Source organism: Hemicordylus capensis, chromosome 4 (genome assembly GCF_027244095.1).
Source record: "Hemicordylus capensis ecotype Gifberg chromosome 4, rHemCap1.1.pri, whole genome shotgun sequence".
Lineage (NCBI taxonomy): Eukaryota > Metazoa > Chordata > Lepidosauria > Squamata > Cordylidae > Hemicordylus > Hemicordylus capensis.
In genome coordinates, this window is record NC_069660.1 from 267,945,316 (window position 1) to 267,963,176 (window position 17,861).

At 42.9% G+C, this 17,861-nt stretch overlaps 1 protein-coding gene across 14 annotated transcripts in view; it reads left to right on the forward strand.

The window, feature by feature from the left end:
• SULF1 (sulfatase 1) overlaps positions 1 to 17,861 on the forward strand; it is a 198,483-nt gene that overhangs the window by 21,785 nt on the left and 158,837 nt on the right. For 4 of the 14 annotated variants that reach the window (XM_053250518.1, XM_053250519.1, XM_053250516.1 and 1 more), the window contains exon 1: positions 14,397 to 14,597. The exons of 3 other annotated variants lie outside the window; for them this stretch is intronic. The gene's annotated coding sequence lies outside the window, so the exon portion shown is untranslated. Of the gene's footprint in view, positions 1 to 13,008; positions 13,162 to 14,080; positions 14,174 to 14,380; positions 14,598 to 14,787; positions 14,820 to 15,223; positions 15,246 to 17,861 lie in introns of those variants that run through there. 7 more of the 14 variants (XM_053250521.1, XM_053250514.1, XM_053250513.1 and 4 more) reach the window with 6 other exon arrangements.

Sequence of the window (17,861 nt, forward strand, 5' to 3'; positions counted from 1 at the left end):
TCTGTGGTCATCAGGAGTTGACACAGACTCAATGGCACAACTTTACTTTATACTGAGGTAGAAGGGTGGAAGCGCGTCCTTCTACTGAAGTCCCCAGCTGTATGAACACATGGCTGCCTGCAGCCTGAGCATTCATAGAGCCAGGCAGCTAGAGCGCCTGACAGCAGGGAAATCCTCCAATGCGTGGTGCTCCTCGCGTAGTGCACTGTGGGATTTTTGAGGCTGGGCTTTGTCTCCCCAGCCTCCAGATGGCTGTGCCACTCTCTGCAGTGCCATGTGGGCACATGAATGGTGTGGCTGAAGAACAGGCACAGATCATCTGGGTGGAAGGTAGGTGCCACTCTGAAAACAGAATGCAGCAAATGTGTGTTCAGAAACCAATTTCTCCCGTTTCAAAAGTCTGTCTTTCATCCTAACTGAGATGAAAAGTTAGGTGTTAGGATGAGTTAACGACTAACTGGGAGAGGAGAGCTGGTCTGGGAGAGGAGAGCTGGTCTTGTGGTAGCAAGCATGACTTGTCTCCTTAGCTAACCAGGATCGGCCCTGGTTGCATATGAATGTGAGACTAGAAGTGTGAGCACTGTAAGATATTCCCCTCAGGGGATGGAGCTGCTCTGGGAAGAGCAGAAGGTTTCAAGTTCCCTCCCTGGCTTCTCCAAGATAGGGCTGAGAGAGATTCCTGCCTCCAACCTTGGAGAAGCCGCTACCAGTCTGTGTAGACAATACTGAGTTAGACAGACCAATGGTCTGACTCAGTATATGGCAGCTTCCTATGTTGCTATGACTTGTCAGAAACTGGGAATGGACCAGAAGGAAATTTAATTTAGGCATCCAAACTTTTCCCTTCTGGTGCCAAAAGCAACTTGAAGAAGAGTAATTTTGAGCAGAAAATCCTGTAAGGGAAAGAGTTAAGCAGATCCTCCTATTACCTTTCCTGTACTGAATTCCACAGCTTTTCACTCTGCTTTCATTTAAAAATAGGAAAAATACACAAAGCTGTGTATGATACACAGTTTGGTCCTGAAGAAACTTCATCCACTGATAGTCTTCAATAGGAAATTCAATTAGGGATGGGCTGTGACAGTGACTGATGGTAGGATTGAAAATGTTCTACAAGTAGATATATGGTGGGAATTAGCTCTCGGAAACTCCAAGCAAGGAACAGTAAACTAGAACAGCAGCCACTTTTATCTGGTTGTAAAGAATTGCACAATTCAAGTAAAGTTCCATTATTATGTATTCCAGTCTTCTACAATCATTGAAAAGTATGCTGCAACCAATACACAACTGCTGCAAAAACTTGGGGGGAAATGATACTGGGAGCGAATACTGGAGTATGACACTGCAGGTTTGGAGAAGACTCCTAGCAGGACACAATATGTAATCTAGTATGTTGTCCCTGGCCTCCAATGCTGAGATTCTCTAGAATCTCGCCTCAGCCTGGCACACCAGTACAGGTCAATGGTGTGTCATGATCCACATCAACATACGAGGCAATATGGTAGGCTCAGATCATTTCCTGATATATTGTGAATTTTCATCAAAACAATCTGGTGGGCCCATACTCATTTTGGATGGGAACTGACAGGACTTGCCCATCGCTACATTGAAGTGCCAGTTTGCTCTACTTACAACCCTGCCTTCATTTGTAGCAATTCTGGGTAATTTTACCCATGCAAATTGAATTTCGATTTTGAAATTGAATGAATGGGGAAACAGGCAACATGAATGAATTGCACTTTCTCTTCTTGTGCTTCTTATGTAATGTATGAGGGCAACTTGATATGCAAAAAATGAAAATCAGCTTGCACAATCTGCTCTCGCAAGTTTCTTATTTGGGTTCTGCTGAAAACACATGAGCACTGCTCACTTTTTGTCCCCCCCCCCAATTCTATTTCATTTTAAAAAGTAAGTGACATCCCCTTCTGATGAAGAAGGGAGGTACAAGATAAGATGGGAGAGTTGAGGTGGAATGTCTTTCTTGACCTCAACAGGCTCAATCTGAAACTGCAGGTTAAAAATACAAAAGTATCCTTTTAAGATGTTTTTTCCCCAAAGCTCTTTGTGACTCTCCAGACGAAAATATCTGATCTCTCTAATTCCAAAGATCGAAAACTGAAACTGATCAGAATCTGTTGTCCAGTATCATTTTTTAAAACTTGCTTTATTATTAATTAAATCTTTTAAGTTACAAAAGCCAAAACAACCAAAATCACTATTAAAAATATCAGCAAACACAAGCAAGGCTCTCAGAAAATCACAAAAAGAACAGTAGGGGGCTAATGACCCAAAGCAGAATTGAACAGAAGTGTTGAATCGGTACCAGGGTACAAAGTAGATTTTTATTGAGCTGGTGGGTGGAGGAGAAGGTACTGTACAGCTTTGTAAGAAAAAGTAAGTTTTCACAATTCTGGTTTCATTTTTTTCCTCCACCCACTTTAAAAAAAACCCCCAAATGTATGCATGTACCCATAAACACACACATGTACGTGCACTTCTATACACACATAACCATTCCCAGTACACATGTAAAAAATACTTGTTTGTTACATATATCATACTATATCTTTAACTTATCTTAAATCATGCCTAGTAAAGCAAATGGCTATGCATCATCCTGTACTTTATTGTTTCAATGTTCAGTGTCATTTTTGTGAATTTAAAATGAGCAGGAGGGATGACCTAGATATTCTTGACAGGTCTTTTTGAAACTCAATATCCCAGATCATTTGTTTAATAAGTCCTTTGGCCTTGTCCAAACCGACAGAGAGGACTGCCTCAGGTGAAAGACCATAGGTATGGAGTTTCCTGACACAGTTCTCCCACCAGCTCGAGCAGTGCCTATTCAACAGTAACAGAGGGCAATACAATGATTCTTGCCCAGTTTATTAGTATTAAATACCAGGCTCTGGCTTCTATCGAGACAATGCCGATTCCAATCTCAAAGTTGCATTAGAAATGCATTTGTGAGTCAGATATAATGTTCTTAAGAACCTAGCTTGGACCCGCTCCAGGAGAGAATAGTTAGCATAGGGTCCCAGCTGTGCCCCATATAACATTTGAGCCATCAACTTTGCCTTGAATAAGTTAATGGCAGCCGGAATGAACATCCCTCCTTGTCGCCTGTGGACGCTGAGAATTGCTGATGCACTTCTCTGTGCCTGAGCAAGACCCCATTATCTTTGCTACTCAACTCTTCTATTCCTGTACAGCCAGTTTGCTCTGTCATGTCCCTTTGGACTATGCCTTGGGCACTGAACCACTACAAGTAATTACCTAAAAAAAGGCATAAATAACTTTCTCTAATATTTAACAGAAGGACAGCAACTGTCCCTGTTAATCTCAGTATAGTGTCCCTTCCAGTGGCTGTTGCTGTGCCTTTAAAAAAAAATTTAAAAAAAAATACCATGAGCCCCTATGGGAGAGGGAACTATTTTCGTATTCCTTTTCCTATGAGAACTCTTTGACTGAAAATCATTATATAAATAATATAATATAATTTTAAGAAGCAAAATCAAATAGGACGGACAACCATTGCCATTCTCCTTTGACTTCCTGACTGCTTCATTCCACTTAGCATTCAAAAGCATTTGTGGCTGCATGTAAAAGGATATGTTTATGGGTAAGATGAAAATTTTAAAAAAATTACAAACAACAGTAATGTTGGCAACAAACATTCTTCACATTGATAGGCATGATAACTCATATTTTCCCTGCTGAAGGTTTGATTTCAAAATACTGACATGACTGTTTAAGGATGATTTTTCATAATGTTTGTAATAATTGTATGCTTTTGCCCTGAGCCTAGTCAGAAAACTGGTTAAACGAACTACGAGTATCATTGCATTCTGTATATGGATGCAGTGTGATTTGCATAACCTGTAGGTGTGGGCAGCAATCCTATGCACACTGATTTAGGAGGAAGGCCCCATGAGCATTGTGGAATGTACTTCTAAGTAAATGTACATTGGGCTTCAGTGCAGTTCTATTATCCTTTCTTGGGAGTATGCCACTTTGAAGAGAGGGAAACTTGCTTCTAAGTGAACATGCATAGGATTGCATTGTAAATGTAGCCCTGTTCCGGTGTTAGAATGCAAAGTGCTGTTCGCGGGGTGGGTTACAACACTGAAAGTGGGTCAGAATTCCCTCTCCGGTACATCACTCACTCCCGTGGCATCATTAACTCCCTCCACCTCACCACAGTGAATTACCCCAGGCTGCCGATCATGGAAATGCAAAAAGTGATGCTGTGTTCTCTGAAGCTTCAGTAGGGACTACTGTGAACTTGGCACTTCTTACCTTCAGATTCTTTTATTAATTAGCAAATTCAAGTTGTGCCTACACAACACATAGTAACTTGCTCCTGCATTAGTAGAAGCAAGAGGAATAGAAATGGGAAATTCAGTCTAGTCACCCTCCTGCAGATGTTGTCGTACAACTCCCATCATCCCTGACTACTGGACACTGTTGCTGGGGATGCTGGGAGCTGAAGTTCCAAAACAGCTGGAGGGCCATAGTTGAATAGCCCTGGTCTAGACCAAGAGGAGTGATGCTTAGCAGTGCATACACTAGCAAAGAGCTATTAGTTACCATAGTCAGACTTGAGTATGCTAAAGATACATGTTAACTGTGGAAACAAAACAGAAATATTTTACAGACTTGCATTTATTTACCACCACTTACTCTTGCATGTTAGAATTGCCTTGAGTTATTTTCCAGCAATACATTTATTTTGTTCTAAATCTTATCTAAGCAAGGTCATTCTGACCTGGCTTGGGTTTCATTTTCCTTTCAGTGGTTTAAAATGATGGCAGGTAGTTTGTATATAATGGAATGTTCAAACAACACTTCATAAGCTCTAAAGAAGACAAACTGAGTTAGGATATGCCTAACTGGCAAATATATGTTGCCAGATGAGACAACCTTTCAAGCTTTACGGAGCTCTTTTTCAAGCCTGGAAAGGTGAGCCAAGTTCCAAACTAAATGCAAGAATATGTGAAGCATGAGATACTAACACGTAATTGACAGTTGAGGAACTTCCATTGATTTGACTTTGTTTATGAGTCTTCCTAAATTCTTTGAAAACACTGTCTGACTGCATTGGTGAGGGCGGTGCGGGGGGAGCATGGTTGCATATTTTGAAATTAGTTCAGGAATCAGTTCTTCTAAAACATGAAGGACAGAAGTGGGTAACGAGACAGCAAATAGTGAGCAGGATGTAGTTGTTGCAGACCGTTAAAAAGCGGATACTTTTTAAATTGAAAACTATATCTGGAGAATTGCTGGCAAAGTTATCCCAAAATAGCATTAATCAGAATTATTTTATGTAATATATTATATTATATTATTTATTTATTTATTTACACACACAGTCAGACAGGTGTTATTGACTGGTTTGTTTTATCCAGACATCGAGTCCTTCCCAAGGACCTGGGATGGCATTACCAGTGCCCCAGTGAGGCACTACCTTGGCATGGTTGTGGGGCTTGTGTGCTCTGAGGAAGGTGAGAACTATGCCAGAGGTCCAACCATACTGGACAGGTCTCACCAGAGGAGCCAGACAAAGAGTGCCTCTCCCATCAACAATATGGTGAGAAGTAACTTTAATAAATCTATACCGGATCGGTCATCGCCCGGGTCAACAAGGACCGCGCCAGGTGCTGAAGTCCCTGGACATCTGGTGGCAAGTGGGCAACAGGACTCAGGATCTTCAGTTGAGCAACCAGGGCTGGATACTGGAAGGTGACTGGAAGAAACGTCGCTTAACCGGAAAAAATATACGAAAACTGCTAACAAGGAAATAATGATCTGCTATTACAAGTCTAGTCCAACTAGAAGAGGTTATTTAAAAAGAATGTACCAGCAATACCAGCCTACCAGGGATAGCAGAATAGAAGAAAAAGAAATAGAAAAAATCACCAAATACAAAGATCTACAAATTGAGATTGAAAGGCTGTGGCAAAAAAAAAGACCAAAAGAATCCCAGTGGTAATTGGCGCCCTGGGTGCAGTTCCAAAAGACCTTGAAGAGCCCTTCAACACCATAGGGGCCACAGAAATCACCATCAGCCAATTACAAAAAGCAGCTTTACTGGGAACAGCCTATATTCTGCGACGATATCTATAACAACAGCAACAACATTGACAATAAAATGATGATGATGATGATGATGATGATGATAATGATTTCTTGTTTACACAGTCAGACAGGTATTATTGACTGGTTTGTTTTATCCAGACATTGAGTCCTTCCCAAGGACCTGGGATAGCTGAATTTTATTATCAATGTTGTTGCTGTTATTATAGATATTGTCACAGAATATAGGCTGTTCCCAGTAAAGTTGCTTATTGTAAGTGGCTGATGGTGATTTCTGTTGATTCTGGTGTTGAGGTGCTCTTCAAGTTGTTTTGGAATTGCACCTAGGGTGCCAGTTACCACTGGGATTACTTTGGTCTTTTTCTGCCACAGCCTTTCAATTTCAGTTTGTAGATCTTTGTATTTTGTTGTTTTTTCTATTAATAATAATAATTATAATTAATAATCGATTTCTATACCACCCTTCCAAAAATGGCTCAGGGCGGTTTACACAGAGAATGAATGAATGAATGAATAAGATGGCTCCCTGTCCCCAAAGGGCTTACAAGCTAATAACTAAACTAACTAACTAAAAAGAAACATAAGATAGACACCAGCAACAGTCACTGGAGGTACTGTGTTGGGGGTGGATAGGGCCAGTTACTCTCCCCCTGCTAAATAAAGAGAATCACCACGTTAAAAGGTGCCTCTTTGCCAAGTTAGCAGGAGACTAACTTATAGGAAACATTTTCTTCTGTAGCAGTGGATGTTTCTAATTTGATTGCTAAATAAAGGGGTATTTTAAAGACAGATAAAGGTGTGGTATTGTAGAAGCTCCTATTGTTATTTATATACCACTTTTCAGCAAGCAAAAAAAAAAAGTTATAAAAGCAGCATACATAGAAAAGAATAAGGTGATTTCTTGTCCCTGAAGGGCTCATGGTTTAAAGAAATACAAGGTAGGCACCAGCAACAGCCACCAGAAAGAAACTGTGCTGAATAGGGACAGTTGCTCTCTCTGTGCTGAATATAAGAGACTAACCATTTAGTGCCTCTTTGCCCAGTTAGCAAGGATCCATATAATGTTGAGCCTTGTTTATCTGAGGTATTAGGATAAATGAAAAATGTAAGCAGAATGTCTTATATCAGAGGCACATGGTTGCTTTAAAGATTAGGAGGATTTGGGGATTACTAGGATTATAGGTATATATTTTATTGTTACATTTATTATATATATGGCATTACACACACACATACACGTGTGTGCATGTCTTCCAACTTCTCTCTTATGTAGAAGAGAAAATTGTTCACAGAGGGAAGATACGTGGTTGCTTCTGCTATATCCTTCATAGACGTTTCCCCAAACTTTCTGGATGTGGGCTTTGTTTTCCTTCCTCCCATCCTGACTGGTGGTTGAATGTGTGCAGCTTCTGTGCTGCACTGTTGAAAAGCAATGCAGAAACTGAAGAGAGAATTTGCTTTATGGAAATAGAATGGAAGAGCTTCCATTCAACCTTGGGGCATGGATCTTGTTGGAAGACGTGTGTGTGTGTGTGTGTGTGTGTGTGTGTGTGTGTGTATTAGGAAGAAGAACAGTGTCCAGGGCAGACATACGCAGGCCCTATTTCTTTACAAAGACTGGGAATTTCCCCACTTTCCTGTAGATTCTGTCACTTTTGACCCCTCTTTAAATCATGGGTGGAAACCAGATAGACATTTTCTACCATTCCTTAATATAGACTTCCACCATCTCACTTCCCTTTCTATCAGTCCTGCTCTTATGCTGCCTCTGCACCTCCATCTGCTCAAAGTGGACAGGATCTGGACTATGCTAGTCATGACTAAATAACAGAGACAAGTTAGTCAAGGCTAACTTCAGTTCTACTAATTTCAGTGAGACTCAGTCATGACTAACATGGATCCTGCCCACTATTCAGAATACTATCTTTGCTACCCTGCCCTTGCTTCTGGAAGTGGGAGACTTCCATGGGACCAAATATTGCTCACCGTATGTATTGTAAAGTGAGAACCAGGAACTGATACATGGCGTTCTCCTGCTTTCATATCCTAAGATCTCATATCACTCTGATATATACACAACAAACTCCTCCACTTGGACTTTCATAAGCACATAGACAGAAGCTCTCCTTAGTTGTTTCCCCTCCCATGAGTGCTTCGGAGCGGGCAGGAAAAGCAGGACTGTAACAACAGGCAATGATCCTGATGTCAATGTGCCCACTGGCCACAACCTCTGTGCATTTGCTTAATTGTGAAAAGAGCATATATGCTATGTGTCGATAGCTACACATGTACTGATACTCCTTTTATACATTCATGAATGGGACAATTGAACAGGATTAAACAAACTTGTTAATATGAGAATGCCCCCTGCATTCCTCTATGTCCTGCTAATTCCTCACCTTACTCACAAATTCATAATAGGCATGCCTTCTTTCTAGATCCACAGGAAGAGTGCTTTCTAGGCCCTCTTCCTCTTCTTCCACTAGACAGACAAACAGGATAGGTTAACTATTAAATCAATGTACAAAGTTAACAATGTAAACTCAAGGCAACTTACAGGATATTATGCTAACTAGGATGCAAGAAATAAATAAATAAATGAGGAGGCTACATGTGGGTGAACCATGGCTGGTGTGAAGGGGTATGTATGTGTGAATGAAGCATCTGTGGGACCAGTTGGTGAAGAAGGCAGTGGGTTCATAGATGCCCAACATATTAATGACCAACATGGTCCAAAGGTCATAGAAGAGGCCCAGCAAAGGAAGTAGTGCTGGAACTTGCTCCTTATAAAATTATGCATATTTCCATACATATTTCCACTTCTTGATGGTCAATTTGCTTTTATTTTATTAATGCGTGCAGGGGCAGATTTGAAATTATACTGCCATTAAAAACTAGCAACATTGAGATACTTCATCGAGACCTAATGTCTCCAGAAGTAGTTTTCAGCTTTTTCTTTTAAAGAACTCCTATGACACATGATGCCACCTTAAGTGGCACAGCAGGAAAATGGTTGACTAACAAGCAGAAGGTTGCCGGTTTGAATCCCCGCTGGTAGTATATTGGGCAGCAGAGATATAGGAAGATGCTGAAAGGCCATCATCTCACACTGCGTGGGAGGAGGCAATGGTAAACCCCTCCTATATTCTACCAAAGAAGCTCTGTGGGCGCCAGGAGTCGAAATCAACTTGAAGGCACACTTTACCTTTACGACACGTGATATCTTGGGAACTTCCGCTTCCTGTCCTTTCAAAGTAAAAACTAGTAATAAATATTTTATTTAATTATTAAGAACATTCAAGGGCAAAGATTTGACTAATTAATACAAATGGGGAGTATGAGAAAGTGTAACGCTGAGGAGAGAGGTTGTAAACTTTCATTAAACTCCTTGGGACCGTTGTGTCCACCGGACTTTTTTCTGGCGGGGGGGGCAAAGGCTGCAATCCTATACCCACTTTCCTGGGAGAAAGCCCCACTGAATACAATGGGACTGGCTCACTCTGGGGAATGCAACTGCCCCCCTTGCTTGAACTCTAAATGCCCATGCCCTGAAGGATGCTGGTGGTACCTAGAAGCCCTGGTGAGGGAAAACTGGGGGTGGAGGAAAGAGGGAGCACGCACCTTTTAAAAACAGGTATATCAGTGTGCATACCCCATGGCAAATACAGAAACAATATTTCCACCATGCTAATACTACCATTTTGTGCCATTTCTATATTCATATTAGCCCTATCCCATGGGCTCAAGGCAGCAGAGAACAATTTTAGCTATATCTAGAACTAATCCCATAGGGCTCGCAAGCTGATTGTAATTTATTCACGGATAATTTGACAACACATTTGACCATGCAAGCAATAGTAACCTTTTTTCACCTGCTGTCTCTGTAGCTGTAAGTCAGAACTGGATAACTATTCTAACAGCTGTTTGTAATATTTTGGATTTCCCGAGTCTCTGAGTTGTATGCACTTCTGATGTGGTGTTACTGACACAATACGGGTGAAATTGTTAAGTCTACACTTTCACAGCTTCTTGGGTTTTACTTTGGTACTCAGAGTACAGTTAAAGAAAAAGTAAAGCAAACTAGTTTTAAGAATGCCTCCAGGGTTTTACAAATCGACAAGGTTATTCGGAGCTTTTCCAGATCACAGTCTGCTAGAAAAAGAAATAAAGAAAAACAAAGCCTGTCCTGTAGCATTAATTGGCACTGTTTAAAATCTTATGGTACCCAAGGGATAATAGTTTCATCGTGGCCTTGCCACTTACTGTTATTGAAAATATTGCCCTGTTGCTTGTTTATCTGGATTTAGAAGATTAAGGAATTGTGTTTTAGTGAATACCCTGCATCTGTAAAAGCAGTGGCAGTTTAACAGGCTGAAACAGACACCATAAAATCACTTCTGGGAAGAATTTGAAGCAAATGAAATCAGGAACTATTCTTTTTTCCCATGTACAGATCATTTACTAACTGGGCACAAAACTATACCTCCCTTAATTAATGTTTTCTGAAAAGTTATTGGTGACTCTAAAATACCTTCCAGCAATAAGCATTGGTTAAAAACCCAGAAAACAAAATGTTTCAAGTGTTTGAGATAATTTTCTTATAGGCAGATCTGCACAGACCTTAAAACAGATCTCATTTACAAGCTCTTCCACAGTTTATATCATTGCACTTTAACTTTTAATGATAGCTTTCATTTTAGAATTTCCCTTTCCCAGTTCAAAGAAATTCAGTATCTATCATCATGTGAAATGCAGATTTAACACAAGTGTCAAGCCAGACACTTTGGTATGAATGAAAAACAAAACAAACCACAACCTTCTTTGGTATCCTTCTTTCCACACTTGCTTATTTCAGCAAACAAGCAAAGAGGATTTTGTTTGTTTATTGGCTTTAGCTTTTATCCCTTTTAGCTGAGTATCATCCTCACAATGATTAGCTCTACTTTACAAACAGGACATTGAGGTACAGGGATTATATAAGCAGAGCAAGATGAGAAAGCTCTGGGAACTGACTGATTTTCACCCAATGTCTATGGATTTGCATAAAGTCCTATTTACTGCATTATTATATTTTCTCCTAAATATAGTAAGACGGTGTGTGATGCAGTGGAAGGGAAGTTATCCTAGGATCAGGAGATCCAAGTTCAAATTCCTTCTCAGCCATGAAGCCAGGGACAGGTCTCACTCATTCACTCACAGCAGAATCTACCCCTAAGAATGGTTGTGAAGATTAAACACAACCCTAATTAAACACCCCTGCTAACTAAGCAGAGAGGTGTCTTTCAAAGTGGCTATTCTCTTATATTTAGCAGGGGGAGAGCAACTGGTTCTATCCAACCCCTGCAAAGCATCCCTCCAGTGGCTGTTTCTGGTATGCAGGGGTGTTGCAAGGTTGGAGTGGGCCCAGAGACAAGATTTTAAAATGGGGCCCCCCTCACTGAAGCTCAGATCATAAAATAAAGGAATTTTAAATGAGGCTGAATAGTGGTAACAAGCATAGTATGTATGTGTATATGTATATACTGTATCTCCTATGTGCCACAATAGAACATCATCCTAAATTATTTTTTTAAAGTTTTTGTAAATTGTGGACAATGCAAGTCATTTAATGGTACTAGAGAAAGACATGCTGTTCTGGTAGCTCCAGGTCTTAACACCCACATCAGTTTTGGAGGATGAATACAACTGAAGGAAGCCGCCCTGGGCGGGTGTGCAGCTGGGGGAGTCAGTCATGTGACTTGCCTCTGGGGGGCCCCCCAAGGCAGTGGGCCCCAGACAACTGTCCCCCCTTGCCCTATTAGAGTTACGCCCCTGCTGGTATGTGCCTTACATTTCTTTTTAGCTTTGGGAACAGGGGACCATCTTCTTTATGTATTTATTTTTCTATGTAAAGTGCTTTGAGAACTTTGGTTGACGAGCGGTTTATAGTAGTAAATGGGGCGGGAGTGGGAAGAGCCATCCTCTTTGGTGGAAGGATGGAGTGTAAATGTAAAAAAATGCATTCATTGAGAACAACCTGTTCTCTGCCTTGAGCCAAAATTAAGAGAGTGTACGAGAACCTGCCCTTATTTGGATTTTTTTTTTTTTAAGTGTAATGAATTGCCAAAATGAAGCTGGATCCTCTGCTTATTTGTGAACAGTAAACCCTACAAAGTTCAATGGAACTGACGACCTCGGGCTGTGCATAGAATTGCAGCCTTTGCTAACGTCAATAAGTGAGGGTGGGTAGACGCATGCACGAATTGTGTGGATCTTCCAGGAAATATTCAACTAGTATTCAGGACTGGCCCTCGGTCCGGCCCGGCTATAAATCGGTTTTTCACCGCGAACTGAAGCTGCGTCCTTGGAGTGTAGTCCGCAAAGGATGCCTCGGGGTCAGCGGATCTGCACTGTGAAAGAGGCTAAGGACTCCCTTAGGATGAGAAAGAACTTGATGCTTCTGAGATGGTCTCGGTCCCTCCCTTCTTCCCTTCCCACTCGGCCGCCCTTTTCCTCTCCTGGAGTGCTAGCAGCAGCAGTCACCTCCTAAGCCCTGGAAAGCGGGTGTGAGGATTGCAATACGCAAATGTCCTGTTTCATGGCACTCACATTCACACTTGCCCAGGCGCGGTCTTTTGATCTCTTCCTCGTCTCTGGTGCTAGCCATGCCATGACGTTTTCCTGTTTGATGAAGGATGTGTCTTCTCGCGTGCGTCTTCCACTGCGAGCGGGTCCTTTGGGAATCCAAGGAGTTGTGTGAGAAGAAGCCAGAGGCGCACGACCGCCCACCCACCCCCCGCGAGGAGGGATCCCCTCCCCTCCTCTACCTTCCCCACTAACCCCGCCCACTCCCGTCCCTCTCTCTCTCTCTCTCTCTCTCTTTTTTAATAGCCGCCCTTTTCTTTCGGCAAATCTCAGGTTACTTGGCTAAGTGCGCGCTCCGACCTCGAGCCTGTTTTGTTCCTCTCGCCCGCCCGCCTCCACTTCGTCCAGAGAGCCACCCAGCGCCAGCGATAGGATTGGGCAGCCCGTCTTGACACCGCAGCGCGCCGAAGGCTTGAGGACGTGTTTCAACAGATGGTTGGGGTTAGTGTGTGTCATCATCACGTTCGAGTGGGGATTAGGAGCGCCCAAGGGCTGCCTCGCCGGAGCTGTGTGGTCTCTTCTTCTGCCCAAGTTGAGCCTTTAAAAAAAAGGGGGGGGGGGAAAGATGCTTCTCCTTTTGAAATATATATATATCCACATACGGGGCGGGGCGGCGGGCAGAGGGTGCCTTTCCCCTCCAGCAGGACTCCACAGACTGTTCAGGTAAAGGGGCAAGTGAGGGACTGCTCCCCGCTTCTTCTCCCCCCCGCCTTCCTCCTACCCCGGGTAGTTGTATGGAATGCTAGCACGGCACACTTGTCAAAGCCAGTTGCCGCCGCTGCCGCCTTATCAATGCTGCTATTGTATAGCTGACAGATACCAGTGGGCATCGCTTGGTGACCTGCCTGCCTGCCGCACAGAGCGAGGATTCTCGGTCGCACATGCAGTCGGAGGCCACGCTGTGGAAGGTGCAGCTGAGGAAACCCTCTTGGCGGCGGGGAGGGGGCGCGAGGCGTGAAGTGGCTCCTTTCCCCACACTCCGAGGCAACGAACTCTCCTTCCCGCGGGACAGAGCGCGACGTCGTGGCCTTCGATGCCACCAGTAGAGCTGTCGAGTTTTGTGCAAATACTTCTTATGGCAAAGGGGGCCGTGGGGCGGGGGAGCGGTTGCTTTGGAGGGGAGAGCTGCTGGAAGCACGCCCGCCGCTGCCCCCCTCTTGTGCAAGCCGGTGTTGAAAGGACAGGGCAGCGGTGTGCGGAGGGCTCTGGGTGGGCGTCCTTGTGAGACGAGCCTGCTTGTTCTGCCCGGTTGTGAAGGGCTCCTCCTGGGAAGCCGGCGGCGCTGGGCTGGGGGAGACCGATGACTTGGCAACGCTTCCGCGTGGACTTCCAAGCGGGGGGGAGGGAAGGGGAGCGGGGGGCGGAGGCAGAAGAAAGCAGCAGCTTAGCAATGTGGAGAAGAAGCTGCCCTTCCAGCTGCGGCGCGGAGCAGATGGATGTAATTCATTTGCAGGTCTGTTTGTGAAAGTTTTACGAGTCGCTGAAAACTCAGTAGCATCACCATAACGGACCATTAAAGTCTAGTTGTATTTATAGATTCTGAGCAGGCTGACCGGAGTGTTAATTAAATTGAAGGAGTTTGTTGAGTGGTTGGGGAAGGTGCAGCGGCGGCAGCAGACTTAATTAGAAATTGCTCCTCCTGGCTTCGTTTATGTTGAAGATGACTGCGGCAGTGGCAGGCAGCCGCTCGTTTCTCCGGAGTAAATCTCACAATGGGGAATTGCCGCCTAGGAAGTGGTTTCAGGACCGCGGCTCGATTACTGGTTGGGGTGTGCACTTCGGAGTAAGCCTGCAGAGACTCGGGCGCTTTTATTGCTTTCCAGCGGGGGATGGAGTAGACTACTCGCCGATTTAAGCAGAACGCACCGTTTTGCTGTGTAGGTATTTTAGAGCCAAGGGTGAATGGTTTTTTAGTTGGGTATATTATTGAAGGCGTTGTTGTTGTTTAAGCTGTTCTAAATAATACCGTCTTGATGTAAAAGATGTGGTGTTCTACCTCCTGCGAGAGATAGTGGAAAACAAAGTTTGCATGCCCTGTAAGGCACAAGTATCAGTGTTTTCCATGGGAAGGAGGAGGCTAGTACTATCAGCCTTTGAAGGTGAGAGATTAATAATCTGATACTGTTCTGTGTAAAATCCTTTCTGAAATAAGATCTGAGTAGGTGGAGCAGCACAGGGATTTATGATGAGTGTTTGGTGATTCTGGCATTTGGCTACCCAAAAGATCAATGTCCATAACCTGTTTCAAGTTGAACCTTATACACACACACACACTCTTCCACTGCCCCCACCAACAGTCTGTTGGCTGTTTACAGATTGTGCTCTGCTTGTGTTCTCAAGTGTGCCTCTCCTTATAAATAACCCCTCCAGCAATATCAAATAAGAGTATTAGCAAACTGCTAATTAGGCTGGGAGTTAAATGGATAAATTGAAGTATTTTGATTTTCCAGTCAACTCAAAGCTCCTAAGGAGAGGTGGAAACTTTCCCAGACATTTACAGGCAGAAAAGAAGACCACTTGCAAATGTGGGTAAATGTTAGAATGGCTAAACTGCTCCTTCACGTCAGAAAAATGCAGCAATGGAGTATAAGGTTCTCTCAGCCAGCTTGTCTCTGTGTAGCTATTGGATTTGGTAACCTTATAATAAAGGCAAGGTGCAGCACTGTCAAGAATGTAAACACTTTCTGCCACAGGGTAATTACAAGGCTGCTGCTGGCTCTGTAGTTTTCTTTCAGACAACCAACCTACAACCCAGTCCTATGCATGTTTACTTGGAAGTAATCCAATTGAGTTCAGTGGGACTTATTTCTACCTAAGTCTGCAGCCTTGGGAAGTTCAGAAAAATCCCCAAAACCCCAAGAATAGTAAGTGCCCATGTTTCTGTTAACAAGACAGGAGTTGAGAAATCAGACATGAAATAATGTTCTCTCATCATTTGACCTGATAGGATTGTCCTTTTTGAGAGAGAGAGAGAGAGAGAGAGAGAGAGAGAGAGAGAGAGAGAGAGAGAGAGAATGAATGCCCTCAAGTTAGTCCAGCTTTTGTCAAACTGTAATCTACTGTTCCAGATGGTAAATGTTCAAAGGAATATTTATGGCTACTGCTGCATACCTCAGGTTGACATTTGGTTTCTTCCTGACAGCACTTGTGCTGGGTGCACACACATGAAGTTCCCATTAGCAGCTCAACAGCTGTAAAACTGTTCAAAGGGTGTAGCACACTGAGTTTATCTGAAGACAAGAAAAGAGTTCTTCTGGAGGAGGGGAGCCACTGTTGCCCTGACAGATCTGCCAATATACAGAAAGGCCATCCTGTTGGTATGGAAGGGGCATTTCTTCTTCTCTTCCTTATCCCACATTCTGTTTTTGGTGGTTTCTTCATGGAACGCAAAACTTACCATACAAGCCAAGGGCCAGTGTGGTGTAGTGACTTGAAATAGATTTTAACTAGACAGCATTCAAATTACTGCTCAGCTATGAGACTCACTGGGTAGTTTTGACCAAGTTGCTGTTTTTTAGCCCAAACTACCTACCTCACAGGGTTGTTGTGCAGATAAATTCCTTGGAGGAAGGGTAGGATACAAAGGTATGGTGATACCAACAGAGTTATGTCCAGGAAAAGCTGTATTTGAATGATCAAATCATAGTGTTGGTGGTTTTCCTTTTCTTCTAATTGCTTACTTGTCCTCAGATACATAAATTTAATTTTCTTTAAACACCCCCCCCCCTTCTTCTTTTGGTTGGGCAAATGGCAAGGAATGCAATGACTTTGAGGCAGAACATACTTTGATGTAGATTGGCTTAATTGTGTGTTAGTTTGTTACTTGGCAGAGGTTTTCTCCTTTTGGCACTTCATAATCAAGGTAGGTGAGCTTGCTTAAATCACGATATGTAAGAGCTGCAGCTTGCTGATCTGATTTGAACTATTACTGGTTTGTGCAAAACTCACAGAGCAATGCATAATAGTCCATGTTTTGAATAACTTCTTTTAATTGAATAAAAATAACAAAAAATGGAGCAGGTTTTGAATATGGTGCCTTATTCTCTATTGTTGTGCTCATCCTGAGAAAGATGAGAGAAGATTCCTTGAGGGCCTTATGTACTTTACAGTAGTAGTAGGTATCTGGGTAATAGTTATATCTAATTGTAGCTTTCATTCTGGGCAGGAACTAATGAAAGCATATTGTGGGACAGCATTTCCAAATATGGTAGGCATTGCAAACCAACACTTTCACAGGAAGTTAGACATCTATGGAAAGAATGATTTTTGACTGATTTTCAAATGCTTTTCTAACTACGTCATTGATTGCAAAAGAGTTTGGAGAGGTTTTTTAAATCAAGTTTTTAAGTTGCATGCTACATAGTCATATTGCTGTGCAGGGTTTTTAACACCAGGGTTTTTAACACTGTTGCTGTGTACTGACAGGCCTTATTAGAATTAAATGCAGCTGGAGTCTTAGTTGTGCTTTTTCATGACTTTATAAAGATTACTTTTTGACATCTGGGGATTTGGACATGTGGAGATGGATGGATTTACAGCAAACAGTCTTGCAAATCTGACTGCCTAGTGAACTGTGCAGCCCTAACATGAAGAAGCTGTTCATCTTTAGCCACAAGTTCAAGCCAAATTCGAAGATTTTTGTGATGAATCAGGGTTGATTTCACCATCTTCAAATTTACCAGCAGCAATATTGCCTTCCACAGGAACAAATAGTAAGGCAGTAATGTAGAATAGCTTCTACACTTCTTGAGAGTGTCAACAGGTATGTGGATAAAGACGATTTGTTGACATAGTATTTTTAGACTTCCAAAAAGCTTTTGACAAAGTTCCCAACCAAAGGCTCTCGAACAACTAGGAGACATGGGATAAGGGGACAGGTTCATGTGTGCATTGGTAACTTGTTGAAAGCCTTGGAGAAGCCACTGCCAGTCTGTGAAGACAATACTGCCACTTTCATTGTCACCATGAAAGTGGCAGCCCATACTGCAGTCTCCTTTAAATGCCCCACCGCAGTGATGAGATGCTTCCCCCAGCATCCTTCATTAGTGATGAGCATGGAGCCGCGCCTCTGCGGTTTGGCGCAGGGGGTGCACTTACCCCTCCAACCATTTCCCCCCCCGCTGGTGCTCCTTTTCAGAAGC